This window comes from Labrus mixtus, chromosome 6, assembly GCF_963584025.1.
Source record: "Labrus mixtus chromosome 6, fLabMix1.1, whole genome shotgun sequence".
Lineage (NCBI taxonomy): Eukaryota > Metazoa > Chordata > Actinopteri > Labriformes > Labridae > Labrus > Labrus mixtus.
In genome coordinates, this window is record NC_083617.1 from 28413805 (window position 1) to 28432135 (window position 18331).

The 18331-nt window shown below is 40.8% G+C and overlaps 2 long non-coding RNA genes across 4 annotated transcripts in view; one reads left to right on the forward strand and one right to left on the reverse strand.

Annotated features, from left to right (window-relative positions):
• LOC132975916 (uncharacterized) overlaps window positions 1–330 on the forward strand; it is a 255862-nt gene extending 255532 nt beyond the window's left edge. Inside the window, exon 3 of the long non-coding RNA XR_009673337.1 lies at window positions 205–330. This is a non-coding gene — a long non-coding RNA (uncharacterized LOC132975916). The remainder of the gene's footprint in view (window positions 1–204) is intronic.
• Window positions 1–18331, reverse strand: part of LOC132975915 (uncharacterized) — a 151908-nt gene that overhangs the window by 23078 nt on the left and 110499 nt on the right. For 2 of the 3 annotated variants that reach the window (XR_009673335.1, XR_009673334.1), the window contains exon 3: window positions 3186–3280. The exons of the other annotated variant lie outside the window; for it this stretch is intronic. This is a non-coding gene — a long non-coding RNA (uncharacterized LOC132975915). The remainder of the gene's footprint in view (window positions 1–3185; window positions 3281–18331) is intronic. 3 annotated transcript variants of the gene reach the window in all.

Sequence of the window (18331 nt, forward strand, 5' to 3'; positions counted from 1 at the left end):
AGGTCCCATATTATGCCTTTTCTGGTTTTATATGCTGTTTAGTGTGTTTTCCATGTGTCCTGTGCATGTTTAGGCACATCTATGTGCAAAAATTCAAAGTCCGCAGAAACGCGGCTTCTCCTACGTCCTCCTGTTAGCGGTAGCATTAGCTGCATGTAACGCTCGGTTCTAGAAAAAAATGTGTCAGTCCAACGTCATTGTCAGTGTGAGATCACTGATCTAAGTCCATTGGCTCGTTGTGGCAAGCCCTGCAGCTCATGCTGAAATTTCCGAGACGCGTGCTGAGCAACTGACCAATAACGACAGAGCGGATCGGCAGACCAATCAGAGCAGACTTGGCCCATGCGGGGTCTAACGGTGGGGGCTCAGCAGAGTGCAGCTGACGGACTCAGAGCGTAGAGGGAGCAAGGAGGAGCAGTACATGAAAACAGACACTTTTTTCGGACTTTAGCTATTATGAACGTACAAAAGTAGGTACATAGATTAAATATACGAACCCCAAAAAGGGCATAATATGGGCTCTTTAAGAGTGGGACTGCGATAAAAATGTTTTTATTGCGATTAATCACATTTTGAATCGCATGTTTGACGTTAGGTTTTTATTTAAATTGTTGATCGGCCTTAAGCTGAGCGTACCTTTCTTGCTGTTTGAATTCAACCCTGCTTTTATTTTGAAATAAAGGAAGTACCTTCTGGTAGATTGAAGATTACGACATTAATTTAACAACAGAAAATATGAACTTGTTACAAATGAAAAGTAAACATATCTGTTATGTGTAAATGTAACTGTATCATTAGTTCTGGTCACACATGCAGGTTTCATTTAGTCATCGTCTGCTGTGATTTAAGAAACATTTAGAGTGGGATTGGCTTTAGTAAAGTGACAAAAGTGTCTGAATTAATACAATTTACCTGATCCAAAAAAAGATTCCAAATGTCATTTTGAGACCAAAAAGATGTTATTTAGCATAATCAGAATGCTTCACTTCAATTATACAGAAAGCAAATGTTTGACATCTTAGTGGACAGAAAGGGTTTTTCTGGAGTTTCTGCATGAACAGTTGAAAGGAAAATGATACCTCAGCATAACAGCTAGGAACACGTTCCCTCTCTGACAATGCCTTCAGAGTTTTTAGACCAATCCATCTCTCTTTTATGTTGTCCACCTTTTGATTCACCACAAAATCTTTACTGGTCTCAGGCATATTTCTGAAAGGAGGCCAGACCTGTCCTGCAATGTGACCACCTGTTTTCCACATGTTTCAATATCAGTCTGAAAACAAAACTTGACATCTCCCCATTTGTCTGAAACAGCTTTCTGACCTAGATGCAATGAAACTTTGTCTCAGGAGTTAATCGGAAATTTGGCCTCCTTGCATGCCAGTGGAAAAGGGGATATATCCATCCAGGCATTAGCATTAGAAAGGAAGAAATGGTGGAAATGAGAGGAGAGGAGAGATTGTTTGGCTGCCATCTTAACGGAGCGTGCCTAGCCAAGCCCGGCCAGGAGAAAATATAAACCCCAGAGAATAAGGCTTATTTTGACTGGTGGCCAGTTAGGGGGATAAGACTCTGCAAGGGAGGTGTCTTTGCATGTGTGTGTTGGGGTTTGTGTGACTCATTGAGCATGCATGCCATAGAAGTAGCCAGCAGATTTACGTCTGCCTGTCTCAGGTGTATATGTGTGTCCAAATCTGCATCTAAAGCCTTCTCCTCCTCCTCCATTTCCATAAGGATAAATGTCATTAGCCAGGCAGCTAGTGGCAAACGTTACTTTTACTCAGCGTGAGTGTGAGGGGTGACTTTGTCCCTGAGAGAGAGAGAGAGAGAGAGAGAGAGACTGAGAGAGAGAGGCCTGATACATGGACCAGACACAAATCCTCTTAGCCCAAAGAAGAAGAAAAAAAAAAACGGGCTTTTGGGTGGCGGCTTAAATCGGCCATTGTGGCTCTACTTTAAAACTTCCTCTGATGCTTTTCTGCCGAGTGCTAATGTAAATAAATGAGCCCCCGTAGGAAACAGAGGAGGAAGTGAGGGCAGGAGGTAGAAGGGGGATCATATTCCTCAGTCTGACAGTGGAGCACACATAACTGGCCTCTCTATGGCGATAGCACCTTTCAGAGTGGCTGGGTGGGTGGGTGTCCTTAATGTGTCTCAGAGAAGTTCAGAAAATCCTCCAAAAGAAAGACATTCTTCATCCCTTTTTCTGATAGTTCAGAATTTACACTTGGGATTGAAGAAAATTTTAGCATTAATTTTATGAAAATCCAAATCTGAGGTTGTGGTGTAGCACACAAAGCCACATCAACTTTACTGAAGGACAAATCTGAGCACTCTGTCATAGTGAGCCTGTCCAATAGTGCTCATATATTACAATATCCAAAAGTTTCTACATCATAACATGCACCGACATGTGGATCTCATCATCGACTCTTTATCAAACTCCATCCACCTAAACTGTCTCCATGTACATTGAAACTTAACAGACATGTTGTATGTTTTATTACAAAATGCGACAAGCAGAGATTATTTCATGGTGCTAACAACGGAACTATAGAACAATGTCATAACACGAAACACAGATCTTGACTCGGCACATCAATGTAATCTGTCAGGTTCAGTTTCCTGCTTAAAAATACTGGGGAAATGACATGTTATTGAACGTAAGGTGGTTATTTATGACACACCAAATAGACTAAGTTGCAAGACTTAAAAGCATGGACTTTGTATTTCAAGAGGACACGGGCTCTTAGGGTGCACTTACACGAGGCCTAGTTGCCCGGTACTTAAAAAAAAAGGCTGATTGTAAGTCCACAAAACAATGCTCCTTCTTCTCATATGGTCAACACTTTTTTTATTCATGGCCTTTATATCTGGTTTGTTTTCTTTTATAAATTCAGTGTGGACAGTCAGTGTGCGATCACGCGCGACTCAACGCAACATATAACAAAACCAAAATGGTGACAGCCAAAAGCAAAACTTGAGGCTCCAAATGACGGCCCTTAAACCAATGGCTGATTCACGGTGGTTATGTCCATTGCTAACATACAGTCTTTACAGTAAAGGGAACAATCATTTATGTTCTTATCTTAATATGACACACTGATACAACACTGAGAAACACATTTTTACAAGTCAGCTCTTTCATCAGTCAAAATATCCATCCAACCGTCCTTTATCTATACCTGTATTGATCCAGTCAGGGGTCCTGGTGGGGCTGGAGCCGATTTCAGCTGTCCCTAGATGCATGGTAAACCCTGGACAGGTAGCCTGTCATATTCTAAATTAAAGATATGAAGATAGATACAATACAAAAAGCTCTGTTAAGGCATTGGCCACACTGGTTGGATGTGTAACGTCCATGATTCTGTGAACATGTCTGTATGTTCTGCAACACTGTCCTTTACTGTGACCTGCTTGCGTCATATATTTCCATATTAAAACTATTCATCTCCTCATTTCATACAACCTTTACATAAACAGCCTAATCACAGCCGCGGTGAGTCTAAGCATAGCTGGAGGGCCCGCATCAGCGAACAGGCAGACAGAGGCCATCATGTACTATAATCATACCACTGTACCATATTCATATTACAGGCACATACACTGATCCTCGCTGATCAACCACATGCCACAGACAGGGAGGGAGAATCAATGAGCTTAATAGGAAGTGACATAAAACAATACCAGATGGCCAATCAGCACTCAAATATAGGATGTTACCGTGGGAACCCTGAAGGACAGTGCTTTCTTCATTTCTGCTTTATTGTATAGAAGAGCTAAATGGACGAGCAATTAAAAAGTCACTGCAAAACAGCTTTAACTCTGCGTACCATTCTTTCTTTGTCTTTAAGAAACTTTGATCCTACACAGGGTTAGGGGTGTGTCTTAATGCTCTACTATGATAAGAAGTATTATCAACGTTAGTTCTCTATACTCTTGTTGGATTGTAGATGTGTTAAACAAAAAAAACAAAAAAACGACTCTGTAAGAGAAGTTGTGGCATGGATTTTGCTTTGTGAGAAAATACCCATTGATGGTATGACTTCATTGTTGAGCAGCAGTGAAACCCTGGCTGGTACACCTACACGCTTCAGATTAACAATCAACCGACTTGTAAACTTGATTTTGAGCACTGTTATCAGAGGAAAAGCACTTTTAAGAAACATCTAAGATGCAAAGGAACACATGCAATGAAGAACAATTTCCATGAGAGTTAGGATTCAAATGAAAATGACTTTTTAGAGACAAAAAAAATCATGCAGAAAGTTGAGTCCATCGTGTCAACAGCTGATCAAAACACAGTTAATCTGTATTAATCGATAGAGGTGAAATGATTTCTCTCAATTTGTTGTTGAAAAATATGTCATACAGTATTAAAGATTTGATACAACACAATGTTGTTGACAATAATGTCAATCTCTGAAAGTACTGGACAAAAGCTAAAAATCATTCATTACCTACACTTTAGGTACGGCAGCTACTTTTCTTCACATTTTTAAGGGTTCAGTATATTTGAAAAACATATTTCATACAGAAGGTGCAGCAAAAATAACTGCCATCAAAGCCCCCTAATGAGGTGGCTGTGGATCAGTTTGTAGTCGGTCGTCTTCCAACTGGAAGGTCTGGGTTGAATCCCAAGCTCCTGCAGCCACATGTGCGATCTGTCCTTGGACAAGACAATTTGCTCCCGCTGCTTTGTGGCATATGAATGTGTATGAATGGATTAGTTAATACTGATGGACAGGTTACACAGCAGCCTCTGCCATCAGTGTGTGGATGTGTAGCTTTGACCTGCAGTGTTAAAACACTTTGAGTAGTCTGAAGACAAGCTCAGGTCCATTCACGATCCCTCTTGGCGTGATGTCATCTACTCAAAGAGTTTCATGGTTGTTCACTTTGTAAAAGTTTGTCTTGAGAAAGAGGTACAAATCTAATAACTGTAAACTTGACGCCCACCTCTGGGTCTGTAGTGTGGAAAATGGGCTGAAGACCCTATTCAATGATCCACCAAGCACTTTCAAGTCTACTTTTTTTTCTCCTTCTGTCATTAGTTTCAAAGAAACACCAATATTCTATTGATGATTTAACTTTTTCAGGGCTTCAGGTTTGGATGGAAGATATCAGGATAAGTGTTTAAGGATAACTTGGCCAATTTTTTTTTTTTCATTCTTCTAGTCCTTGTATTCAGGCCAACATGCCACTTTAACTGCAAGAATGGAGTTCAGGGAAATTACTACAACCAAACTGTTATTTGCCTACCAATGCAGATATTAGTTTAAAGAGATTATAGAGAAAAAAAAACAACAAGACAAGAAACCAACTTTTCCATTCACCACGTGCACTGCCTCTGTGCACTGCCTGTCAGCACATTTGTCTGATCGGACTTGAAGCTGTTTGTTGGCACTTGCGGAAATTCTTTCCTCGTGTCTAGGTGCTTGCTTGTGTTGTACTGACTCTTAGATGTATTTCACTATTTGTTATGCTTATGTTTGTCACTGGACAAAAGTGTCTGCTAAATGTAACTAGAATTATAGCTTATTCAAAAACTTAAATATTGTCAGACAAAAAGTTCTAGGCTCGCAGTTTGGACCACAGCTTTGGTCTCAAACATGGACTTCCTTGGACTACAAACAGAAACCTGAAAGCTTTTCTCCTCCACCTTTATGTCCTGCATTGATATGCAGACATCTGTGTCTGGAGTTCTGTTTAAAAGGTGGCTTGTTTATATATTGCTGAAGCCGATGTCAGCCACTTGATGCGGTCATTTTAAGTGATACCCAAGTTTTTTAATCTCATGTCCACTGTACCATAGCCTCTTCTGGCTGATGTATACAGTATAAAGTGAAGGAGATGACTTGCGATAAGGCCTGAGAGACGGGTTTCACTTTGTTGCATTGTATAGTTGCGACTTGTGAGCCATGTGAATGCCCCCCAAACAGTTGAAGTTTGGGGGTAAAGATGTTTTATAAATGCTTGCCTTAAGATCCCTCCTCAACTGTCAGGGTTGTCAGACTTACATTTGCTTTCTGCAAATTCTCTTTTGTTTCCCGTCATGCACCGGCAGCAAACCACTGGAAATGAGTGGGGGATTCATTGCCCTTTTAGAAATTCTGACAAACAACTACTCAACCTTACAGGGGAGGCTGGCTACGGCCTGTTGAGTAAAGCAACTTCATTGCTATTATAATGGGCCCGCCATTCATTTCAGAGCTGAGTATGTTTGCTTGCTGCAATCTTTCTCTCTGTCAGTCGCTCTCTCTCGGCCCCCTCATGTCAGTGAGGTTCACATCATCCTCGTTAAGCGTTTGTCTCCAGCCTAACTCACAGATGATTATTCATTTAGCCGCTTTAGACAGCTCCCGTCAGCCACAAGGACTCCGCTCATCCACCAAGGGACAAATCAACTCTCCGTTTTTTTCTCCTCCCTCTCCTCCTCCTCCTCCTCCCCGGTTCTTTCTCCACTTCCCATCTCTCTCCTGGGCTATTACATGGAGTGTTATGTTTACTATAACCCGCATGCTTGTTAATTATAAATCACGGGTCCTCTTACGTTCTATTAATTGGTTCCTCCTCTCTTGGTCTATGTAGAAGCGGCGGCAAATAAATTCAGGTACAGTGCAGCTTCATTAAGTGGCTCTCTCACAACAGATCTTGACACACGCTACAGAAACAATAAAACAAGGGAGGTGGGGGCCGGGGGAGAAGAGGTCCTTAACAATTTCTGTCAGGAATCAAAATTGATTTCGCTGACTTTACCAAGGATTAAGCTTGGGTTAGAGCACATGTAATAATTATACTTCAATTATTACCTGCAGAGGTAAATTAGCAATTTGATAGACACTATATACGTAAGGATTCTTGATTCACACTGAGATGCATGGAAAATAATACAGTCAAGAGCACAAAGAGGAAGAAGTGGATCTAGAGTTAGAGCTATTGAAGCTCATGGAGCTGAAATAACTGGGTACAGTATCACGCCAGAGAGCTCCATTAGAGATAATTGGATGGATTTCATATTAATATATGCTCTGTCATTTAGCATTGCACACAGGCTTAACCTCTGCATGGGATTTCATCCCCTGCCAAGTCCTGCAATCATACACTTCACACTAATCATAATGATTGGAATACTTTACTCCAGAGAAGGTTGGATGTACTGGACGTCACATTACACATTTCCTTTTTTTTTTAACCAGGTAAGGTTTAAGGTGGGACAAATTCTGTTGTCATCGGTTAATAGCAAGATTGAGGGAAATGTTGATCAAGTCAAGTCTAGGTTGTTTTTTTTGGGGGGGGGCAGATTTCAACAACAAGGCAATTCAAAGTGCTTCACAAACTATTCCAAATGGAAAGTGCATCATGACAAAGTGAAAAGAGTTAGTGCATGTTTCAGAAAGATGGCGTTAATAATAGTGTGATTTCTTTTATTTTGATGTCTGTCTAGTCTTTGTATGATAGTTTTTCTTTCTTCTTTTGTACATATTCTTTTTACAGATTGAAAATAAATTTCAGTTCAATTAAATTCCACAAAGCACCATTGTAGAAAAAAAACATTGAAGAGGAAGCAACAAGAGGATGTAATTAATCAAGTACCTGTAACTCTCATACATCTTGACATTTCCTTGCTGCTCCTCACATATGATGGCATTTATGTTCTCTTTCACAGTTTTAGAGAATGATTTTGTCTCTTGAGCCTTAAACTGGGAGGGGTTTTTATCACCTACTATGGTGAAAGAGATTGGTGGAGGGTGGGGAGGAGGGGGGTATCACATGGAATAGAGAAGAATACATCCAAGGAATTTTCAGTTCCCTTACATCTCCAACACTTATTCTTTAATCTGATTTTTTATTATTTTGGGGGCTCCTTTGGTTGAGTGGAGCAGTGTTAGTGTGTGGCAGCATGCCATGAATTCTTTGTCCTGTACTAAAATAAGAGTAGAACAAAGTCAAGGTCATGTACAAAAATCACATCTTTTATCACCAGTTCTGCTTTTGATTTCATGCCACCGTTCCATTTATGGTAAGCCTTAAAAATATAGATTTTTTTCTTGTTTCAAGTTCTTAAAAAGTGCATAAAAACACAGGGATGGAAGCAACACCTCTGACACAGTTTCCCAAACCTTGTCGAATAGTAACACTCGTCACATTGATGAAGATTGCAATATGCTGCCAATGTTCAGTCCGGTGCACGAAGTAATGGGACCTATTTCTAGCAGAATATAGGGAGCAAAGGTTTGCAGATTTGGGTGGTGGATTGACAATTGATTTAGTTGTGTATAGTAAAAAAGATATTCAGGGTTTAAAGGCAATGTAGGACAAATCAATTTCATTAAACGTCTTCTTTGTTTGGGTTTGTTAAAGTTTCAGTGTTAGGACTGCTTACCTCTGAGATGTTTTCACCATTTCATTCACACTTCTACTTTCAACATTTTTCAAATGAAAATGCTTTGGGTTCATGATTTCTGATTTTTTGAAAGAGAATTTGAGACCCAATTTCAATACTTTGATCAATTAATAAGGTTCATTGATTTATAAAACCTTTTCTGCTTGGGTTGTTAATATTCTTCAGCAGAGGTTTTTCAAAGAGGGGGTCCAAGGAGGTACCAGGGGGGTCACAGAAAGTTGGAAGGAAGAGAGGTAAAAATTGAACAAAATAATAATAGCTATTAAACAACTTTTTTGATAACAATATTTTGAAATGTGTCATTTTTAGATGTTACTAGTCTCTGCTTATCTTTCAATTTTAAAGAACAACACACTAAAATTAAATGTAATGAATGAATAACAAGAGGGAAACATTCTTATGTCTACTATTACCGTTTATTATTGTAAAGACAGACATTTTAAGACTCTTTACATAAAAAAATCACTAAATCAAATGCATAAATATGGTTAATAATTTTTAATAAAATAAGGAAATATATTAAGAAGTTGTATTTTTTTATTTTTCATATTTGTAATGTACAACGATCTAAGATTCAAGATTTTTAATTGTCACATGCTCATACAGACCCTGTTCCAAAGCCATGCAATAAATATATATATATTACTATATATATATATATATATATTTATTGCATGGCTTTGGTACAGGGTCTGTATATTAATATATATATACTAATACAAAATATATACAGTAATGTAGAAATACGGCAAGAGGCGTATAACGGTACACATGGGTTCTTGGCATTGCAAATGTTCACAGTATAGGGATACTATGAATTTAAAAATACTCTTAACAGTGCCAATAAGCCAACCAACCAGTGTATGCACTGGTGGAGCGCTGTTATTGCAGAGTACAGAGGGTTAACACACAGGTTGTAAGATGGACTGACAGTTTCTGTTAATACTAGTCTCTGTGGCACCAAATGTCACCTATCAGCCACTTGGCCCAGCATTTCTGCCCAGCACAACCCCTCAGAATGTCTCAACTACAGTGAGAGACTCAGCTGTGGCTCTCCCTAAATTGGCAGGGGCAGGAGAGGCCACAACAGTAATGGGAGAAGCATCTTCAAAAAGCCCCTTCACCTCTTCACTTTTTCTCCCACTCTCACTCTTCCTCCTCCTGTTTTGCTCATCAGAGAGAAATCTCTTTCAACTAGCCGAGGAGGTTTAGGACAACTGTGGAGACTGACATAATTATCAGTGGCTTGGCTTTAATCACTCTCTCCTCGGACTCCTCGGCTCACATTATCTGACACCAAACACAGACGCTCCCCTGCCTGAAACAGGCTAATTTAGCCTCCTAATGCCACTCAGAAAGCCAGCCGTCACAGACAGCTGAAGATGGACAGGGAAAAGGCGGCAGAGAGTGAGAGCGAAGGAGAGGGTAGACATAATTATGCACCGTATTTTGGCTTTGTTGTTTCTTTTTTTCTCCCCTTATCCTTTTTATTCCTTTACTTTGTGCACTTTTAATAAGTCTGAAAATGTGTCAGTTTGATTCAAGTCTAACAAAGCTGTGGATGATTTATGTCAAGAGGTTGGGGAAGAAAAAAGAGGTAGGCAAGATTTGAGAGACAGTTTCAAGGTAGCGAAGCTTCAATTAACCCGAGTTACCTGTATAGGATATCATTTGAATGACTGCTGAATTAATAAGCGCTTTTTGAAAATCTCTTGAAATGTGTTCTTGAGATACATCAAATGTAATCAAAGGAAATTAAATTCTTGTACCTGGCTTAGAATAATTTGAGGTCTTTTCAAACTCAAATTGTATCTCATCAGAGCTGGAAGGCTCCAACTTTGTTTTCAAAAGAGTGCTGCGGCTAGGTATAATGGTTGTGGAATTCCATCTTGTTTTGCTCCACAATTACCGAGGACTCAGTTAGTGGCCATTTGGCGACTCTGATAAATTGACTGTAAAAGGTTTTCTTCATGATTTGCATCTATGAGTGCAAATTAGCAGCAATGATTATATGACTTGAACACTGAGCCTAAATCTGTGGGGAAAAAAAGTACTGATCCTTGTTAATTTAAGTTCTGCATTGCCCCCTTTCTCCATTCTGAAATGGGTCACAGAATGGAAGGAGTGGTGTGTAGGGGGGTTAGCAGAGTGAAAGGAGAAACTTCAAAGTGATGAAAGAGAGAAAGATCATGAACAGTATAGCACTCACTAATGTGTTCCCAGGATGCAGCCATTCCAACCAGACCCTGGACCTTTGATGCTGTCTCTGGCAGACCACCGTGAAGAAAAAAAAAAGCAGGGGAAAGAAACGAGGAGCCATCACCGACTATCAGCAGGACGCTGCAATCTCTTAGTGGTAATAAGCAATGAGCTCGGACAGGGTCGCACTCTGTTTCAACCTCTGAGATGCTATGGGAATGCTTTTGCTGGCATGACAGTTCTTAGAAAACTGCAATGTAGTAAAGTATGAGGAATACTTGAGATTTAAAAAATGTACGAGGTTCTGAAAGCGAAGGGAGAAGAGACAGAATTAAACTGTAATCACATGTATGTGGATGTCAAACAACATGTTTAAAATGCATAGGGCTCTTTTGAAACGATCCCAGAGGACAGTCTAAAGAGCATGAGGCAAAGCCCATAAGGGTGTGTCTGACTATTTAAGCGTCGCACAATCCGTGTGCTTGATGAGGTACATGGTTCAAATGGGTTGAAGAAACTTGATTATACAAAGGTGTGTTTTGGGTGTAACAAATTAAACTAGAGCGTCATCTTCTATGCCCTGCAAAAGCCAGTTGCTATCTACATGTCAGGTTTCACTCTTTACTCTTAGATAGTCAGTAGCTCAGTCTGTAGGGACTTGGGTTGGGTACTAGAGAGTTGCCAGTTCAAGTACTGGTGTGAAGTCTGTGAAGTGGCCTGGTAGCTGGAGAGGTGCGAGTTCCCTTCTTCAGGTGCCCATGAGCAAACCAACAATCTATCCTGACTGAATTAGAGCACGACCGATTACTCGGCCAGCCGATAATATCAGCAGATATTAGCATATCAAGTGACTATCGATATCAGCTAATTTTATGGCAGATATGCGCTGATTTTACCAGATTTATTCACCAGTCAAATATCATTTCATTTGAGTGTCACTGTATTACAGTAGTAGTTCTCTTTCTGGCTGTCACTAGCAGAGAGTGCTTTATGGATTACAGGCATTATGACACTCCAGAGTATCAAGGGGTGATTCACGTATACATGTACAGTTACTTTCCAGATGAGTAAGCTCTTGTCTTCTTTATATATCTTTTCCACAAGTGTTTGATAGCTGCATTTGAGGGATCAACGCAATAAATGTGTTTATCTACATCTGTCTATCTCTACAGATCGAAGATAAATCTAAGAACATATCAGCCGATATATCGATATTGGATTTTTTTTCTCTCCCAAAGAGTGGTGATTCTGTTAGAGGCCCCAGGCAAGATATATTTTGGGGGCCTTACAATCTGCATTGGGGCGGCAGTAGCTCAATCTGTAGGGACTTGGGTTGGGAACTGGAGGGTCGCCAGGTTCAAGTCCTGGCGCGGACCAAATATGGAAGTTGAGCACTGAGCACTGCCAAGGTGCCCCTGAGCAAGGCACCAAACCCCTACCCCACCATCAGCTCAGGAGCGCCCGCTGTGGGCAGCTCCGTCACCCTGACATCCCTCCCTTAGTGCATGGCCATAGGATCCTGTTTGTGTGCATGTGTGTGTATACTTCAGCCTATGTGTGTGTTGCATGACTACAGAGTGTAAAAACTGAAATTTCCCCTTGCGGGGATCAATAAAGGTAAATCTTAACCTTAAATCTTAATTAATCAGGCAGCGGTTGCCTGCCTTGCCTGTTGACAAGCCGCGCCTCTGGATATCGGTATCAGTATCGGCCCCAAAAATCTCTTATCGGTCGGAACCTGGTCTCAATGTCACCTAACTTCCTATATTGCTTCTACTACAATTCCAGTGTTAGTATGTTTGGTCAATAAAAGGCACTGGATGTCACATTAACAAACATTGAGCACATTTTCTACCTCAAAGCAGCATTAAAGAGAAAGCTATTATTACTGACTTACAAAGAGTTAGGTGCTGATTACAGGAGATATGTAACGCATTATAAAATAGGTTTTCTTTTAAGACACAGTAAGAAAATTAAGAAAAAGGAAATGCATCTGATAAAAACAAAAGAGGAAATAGTAGCCCGTGAAGAAGTGAGAAAGGGGCAGAGATGGTTTTCCCCCCCAAACGGGCAGCAGTGACCGCTCTGCCAGCTTGTGCCACATCAGTTTGAGGAGGTCGAGTCAGCGCCTGGCAGGCTGTGTCTGGCCTGGTCTCACTACAGGAGGAGGTCCGGAGGCCAAACCTCCAGCCGGCTCTCCCAGCAGAGCGACCCGCACTTCACTCGCTTCTCGCACTTGGGGGCAAGTCAGAGAGCCGCTGGGGCGTGGGGCTCCTAGCTTCCGAGCTGCACCCTGCAAACCCCTGGGGGGTGAGGGAGGTGACCCCAGCCAGCTCGAACTGTCAACTAGCCAGGCAGAGGAGAGGAACGAGGGGTGACAGAGGCCAGGAGGAAAGAGGAGAGAAGAGGAAAAGTCGAGGAGGAGAGGAGGAGGATGACAAGGGGTTAGGTGTGAGCTATCCGGGGACGCGTTTGTCCAGAAAATTTTGTAGCACAGCTGCTGAGTCGAACCTTGCTGCTCTCATATCACAGTCACCTAATTCTAGCAAACTGTTGTACAGCAGTGTTGCCATACATTAAATAGTTGTAACATATCTTAAGGGAGATACAGAGATAGAGCTTTTTCTAAAGAGCAAGATGCATATTGTGAAACCATCAGCTGCCTCTCTTTATAGCCATTAGATCGCACTAATGACACCTTACATGGGATTTGCTTGCCTACCGCTGCTTAAGATTTTTTTTGGTTTTCTGTTATTGTAATAGTTTTTTGCATGATAACACAAACACAATAGCAACCTCACAATAGGTGAATTCTTAGTGAAACCCCCAAAGTCACACAATACCCCATAGAGAGAATCTCATTGATCAAGCCAACAGTAGGCCTCTTGTGTTCTTCCAAATGGATCATCCTGTTCAAATATTACTCCAATACAAGCACTTGAGTTAAAGGAAGGAAGTACTTCCTTATCGACAACGTGCCATGTGTCTTCTCCAATAAACAAAAACTGAAATCCATATTGTCATTTTGAGGACATTTGGTCCCCACGTGATTGTTAGTAGAAAAACGATTCCACTGACATACTAATGGTTCACTGACTGACTGTGCTCAAATGCTCCTCAGGTAAGTCACAACACAGAGCTGAGTCCAATCCTCTTGAATCAATGTTGTGACAATGTCGTATATCTTTACTAAGAGTGCCAAGAAACACCATGTAGATCACTATAAACTGAACGTCTTTAAATGTCTGTGCACCAAGTGCTTCACAGTTTCGGTGTGAGGTAGAGTAAATGTGTATGACACCGACATTCATCTTTTTTGATCCCAATTATAAAAGCTTTGTGTATATTAAAGAGAATTCATAAAAATTACTTTCAATGTATCCATGCGGCAATACGTTTGTTTAAAGCTCCTGTAAGGAGAGACAGACTGAACTCAATGACGCTTCTTTATGACCAACAAAAGACAAAGGGACCATCAGTGAGAAGAAACAGCTTTTGTTTAAGTTCTACACGGCAATAATTCATTTGAGTGTGATATTTTAGATTTTATAAAAAAGCATGATGGGGCGTTAAAACATATACAACATGCTTTATTAAAGGCTTTATATGCGATTTTTGTATAAAGCAGATGTCGCTCTTTAGCACCAGCATGAAACCAAAACAACTTGCGGTGCATTGTGGGTTAGCATGCTAATGCTAGCGATCTTTATTATGCTCGTATCTTCACACTGCATGTAAATTTACCTGAAATGAGCGTGATCTAGAAACACAGTTAAGCAGTGAGTACAGTATGTTATTCTTCTTTTCTCTAGTCCCTCAATTAAACAACTTTTATACACGAGGGGAGGAGTCAGCCGGCCATCCGGGCGATGTAAACAAAGTGAAGATAGGACTCTGAAAACTCTGAAAACATCACAGACAGTGGGACTCGGGTGTTACACCCATTGTAGACAGTCATGACTCACAGAGTTATTTTCAGAGGATATACTTGATTTATATTATATTTAAGTGTGAAAAATCACAAATAAAGCTTTTAAGCAATAGATAAAAGTAGAAATGATTCTCAGCACATCCTTGTGCATAAAAATGACTTATGGACAATATACCGTATACCTCCCTATTAGAACAAATTGACACAGCGAGGGGTCATGGCAAATAAGAGAGGGGAAAGAGAACAATACACTTAAGGACAATACACTTAACAGTAAAACATCTTTTCTCATGTTTTAGTTTCCTGAAAAGATCATTCAACAACTAAAGAACATTTGCATGCATCATTATTCAGAATCAAGCACATACATTTAAATAAAGAAGCTCTTTTAGTGCAGCATGAGAAAACGTATGTGTGTGTGTGTGTGTGTGTGTGTGTCTGGATGCTGCATGCATAATATGCAGGCATGAGAGTGTTTGTTTGTACACTGTCTGTGCAGATGTCCATGAGCATGATGTATGTGTGTGTTAGCGTGTGTGTGTTTGTGTGTGTGTGTAAGAGAGAGCATGCAGCTCCAAGCGCCCGGCGGTGGTGGCCCGTTATTGAGCCTTTGAGAGGAGAAGCGGCTGATAAATTCAAACTCTTTGTGTAATTGTCTTTCGCATCTGAATACAAATCCCCGCTGCTTATGATTCATCATATTTATTTTTTTATTTCCTCGGGCAACATCTTTTATTAGTTGTGCACTCAGCGGCGAGATTTAATTTCTGCAGGAGGGGACAACAGCGTCGGCTTGATGATTATTATTGAGAATGTGATACTACAGAGGCTGAAATAAAATCTATAGTGCATTAAAGTGACAGATTAGGAGGGGCGGAGGGTTCATTTACAAGTGTTAAGACATCAGCGGCTAATGCCCTGCAACGCCAAATAGCAATCTACCCTGGTCTCTGGTCTGCAGGAATGTGTTTGAGGGGAACAGCGTGAGGGAGTGTATGAGGAGTGTGTGTGGCCACAGGAAGAGTGAGTTACTCTCAACAGGGAGCCTCTAGTGGAGATATGTGAGTGTTGCAGAGAGGGTGCTCTGCATGTTCCCGTGCCAGAGAGAAGAGAACTGGCCTGAGATCTTGAAATAAGACAACAGCATGAAGCAGTCCAATACTGGCTGATACTCCACTTGTTGTTAGGAAAACATGCTGTTCAATAGGAGAGACTCTTAAATACATCTGTGAGGACACCAGAGAGATACAATTTAAGTGGCATCACATTTTTTGGGGGGAAATGTCTACATCAAGCTTGCTTCCTTACACAGATTAAATCTCTGCATCAGACATATTAAGGGATTTGTTTTCACATTAGTCAGACATAAAGATATAAAGTAACACATTTCATGCAGTGTCTTAAAGGAATATTTCACTAAAGATGAAAAAGTAGGGGGAAAAAAAGAAAGCAATGTAGATTAAACCGAAAAGTCAAACTGTTCAGAAAGTAATGTCAAAGAGGGGATACTTACAGTTTTTATGTTAATTTTTATAATTTTAGCCCCACAAACGATTTTAAGAGAATAAATCTCAGGAATTGATAACAAACTCTCTGTATTTTCAACTAGTTCCAAATACAACAGTTAAATTGATTTTGCCCTCAACCTGCAGCATCTTCAGATGATGGACAAATTTGCTTGTTTTTGTACCCGGTCACAATTGCTCTTTGAAAAAAGTTTTATTTGACCTAAACTTCTGTTCAAACACACACCTAAAGATTTCTGACCCGCAATTTCCACATAGTCCGATTGCACTGTGTTTCCGTCAGTGTGCTGTGCAACCGTCTCTGTTGCGCTCCCTGCTCCACTGGGTCGGTTTCTGGAGCGTGAGCGCACTCAGTGGTTCACTAGAACACAGGAAACTACCAGATCGCACAGGATTAAAGAGAAAACGGGCAAACAACATGTTGCTTTGTCTTTCTGAGGATGATTTGCTGTTCATTCTGTGTCTGTTTTGAAATAATGTTGATAAAGGTGTGAAACATACGATCAGGAGTCTGTAAATGCCATTTTATTTTGAAATTGAACGGATTCTCTGCTGACTTCCTGTGTAGGTCTATTCTGTTCAGTTGATGCATGATTGCAACAAGCTCCTTTAAAAATAGAGTTGGTGGGTATTTGAAATGGAGTAAGAGCGGAACGGCGCTGTTGGCACGCTGTGGAGACGGACTGCAGCGCTCGGTGTGGAAACACAATCATTGACTACTATTGAGTGGTAGCGAACAGTGCTGTAGTGCGTGTCGCTGATGGAACAGAGTTGATCAGTTGTTCTCTTCTCTCCCAAGTTTTTACAGTTTGCAGATTTGACAGTTACGTCTGTCAGATTCACCCATCAAACTACGATGCGCTCTCAAGGCCGCATTTTGTTTGTTAGTGCATAAAGTCTACATTCAATAACAATAAAAAAAGTAAGAAGAGGTATAAAAAAAAAGTTAAACTAACAAGCTCGTCCTGATTTCAGTTAGTGTTTTCAGCAGTTTTGTAAAGAACTATTAGGAAACCCCTTAACTTTTAGCACCATTTAGGAGGACTCCTAATGGAAACATAAAATCCTTTGTGATTGGGGCTCCGTAGCAAATTAAACAAAACTTTCTGCTTGGCCAGATACATCCGATTGTCCTTCAGCTAAACGGTCTCCTTTAAAAGTTAGGAATAAGCTAATTAAAACGAGATCCTTTCTCACTATCGGCATGTTGTCTCACTTAGAAACATTGATAATACAGTTTCTATTGACTTCATGAATTGAACTACCAAAAGTTGTTGAATTCTAGCTCCAGATATTCACAAGTGGAAATGTGAACCCCCTTCCTCTCCACACACACATTAACTTAGGTCATGTAAAGCCTCCAGTGTTGGTGTTTGAAGCTGGCTGAGAATAATGACAGTGGACAGTTGTGAATCATACATGTGCATCTTTGCTAAATGAGTGTCTAACAATGGAGACAGAGGTAGAGGAAGATGAAATAATCTGTAATGATATAATAGCTGGTCTCTTGAGAGCTGACATGTTGAGTCACTCTGCGACCGGTCAAGTCACATTGATTTTCATCAGGGCTAGAAACCCGATCCACGTTCGGTCCTCTTTAACCGACTCGGCTCTCACTCAGATGCCCCCAGATATTTACGTCTACTGTCTGATTCTGTCGAGCGGGGGCTTAATCAGATCCAGAGTGAGCTCAATCAGTATTCAAGCCAGCTGCCTAGAAGAAGGAGAGCGAGAAAGATAAAGTGCAGCTCAAACAGAGTGGTGGAGAATAGAGGGAGATTGAGTAACAAAAGACACAACGGGCAGAGGATGCAATGTGACATCTTGACTTTATGTCCAACCATGTACTGTATGGTCAAAAAGAATATCAGACTTCAAGTCTTCCAAGTCTTTTTTTTTTAAAGTTTACCTGGTCTTAGTGGACATCAGGGGTCATGTGTGCTCAGAGAAGAAGAGGGACTAGATGTTGGACTGTCTTTGCTTGAGGGCTCATCCCTAAAACACGTGTCAGCTAGGAACTCACTGTCTCTTCATAGCAGCCCTGAGTAAGTGCTCTGGGCTTCGGGATGAATTCTACAATTGGTAGAAATGTCCTCCAGCGTCGGCCCCAGAGGACCCGGGGGACGAATACACACCCCAGATGGAAATATCCATTTTGACAACAGAAATGACCATGTTTACAGCCTGGTCCAAATACTATTTTGGTCTTAGGGCGCACTCACACTAACAACATTTTAATAACACTGATTATTTTTAAATGGGACTTAA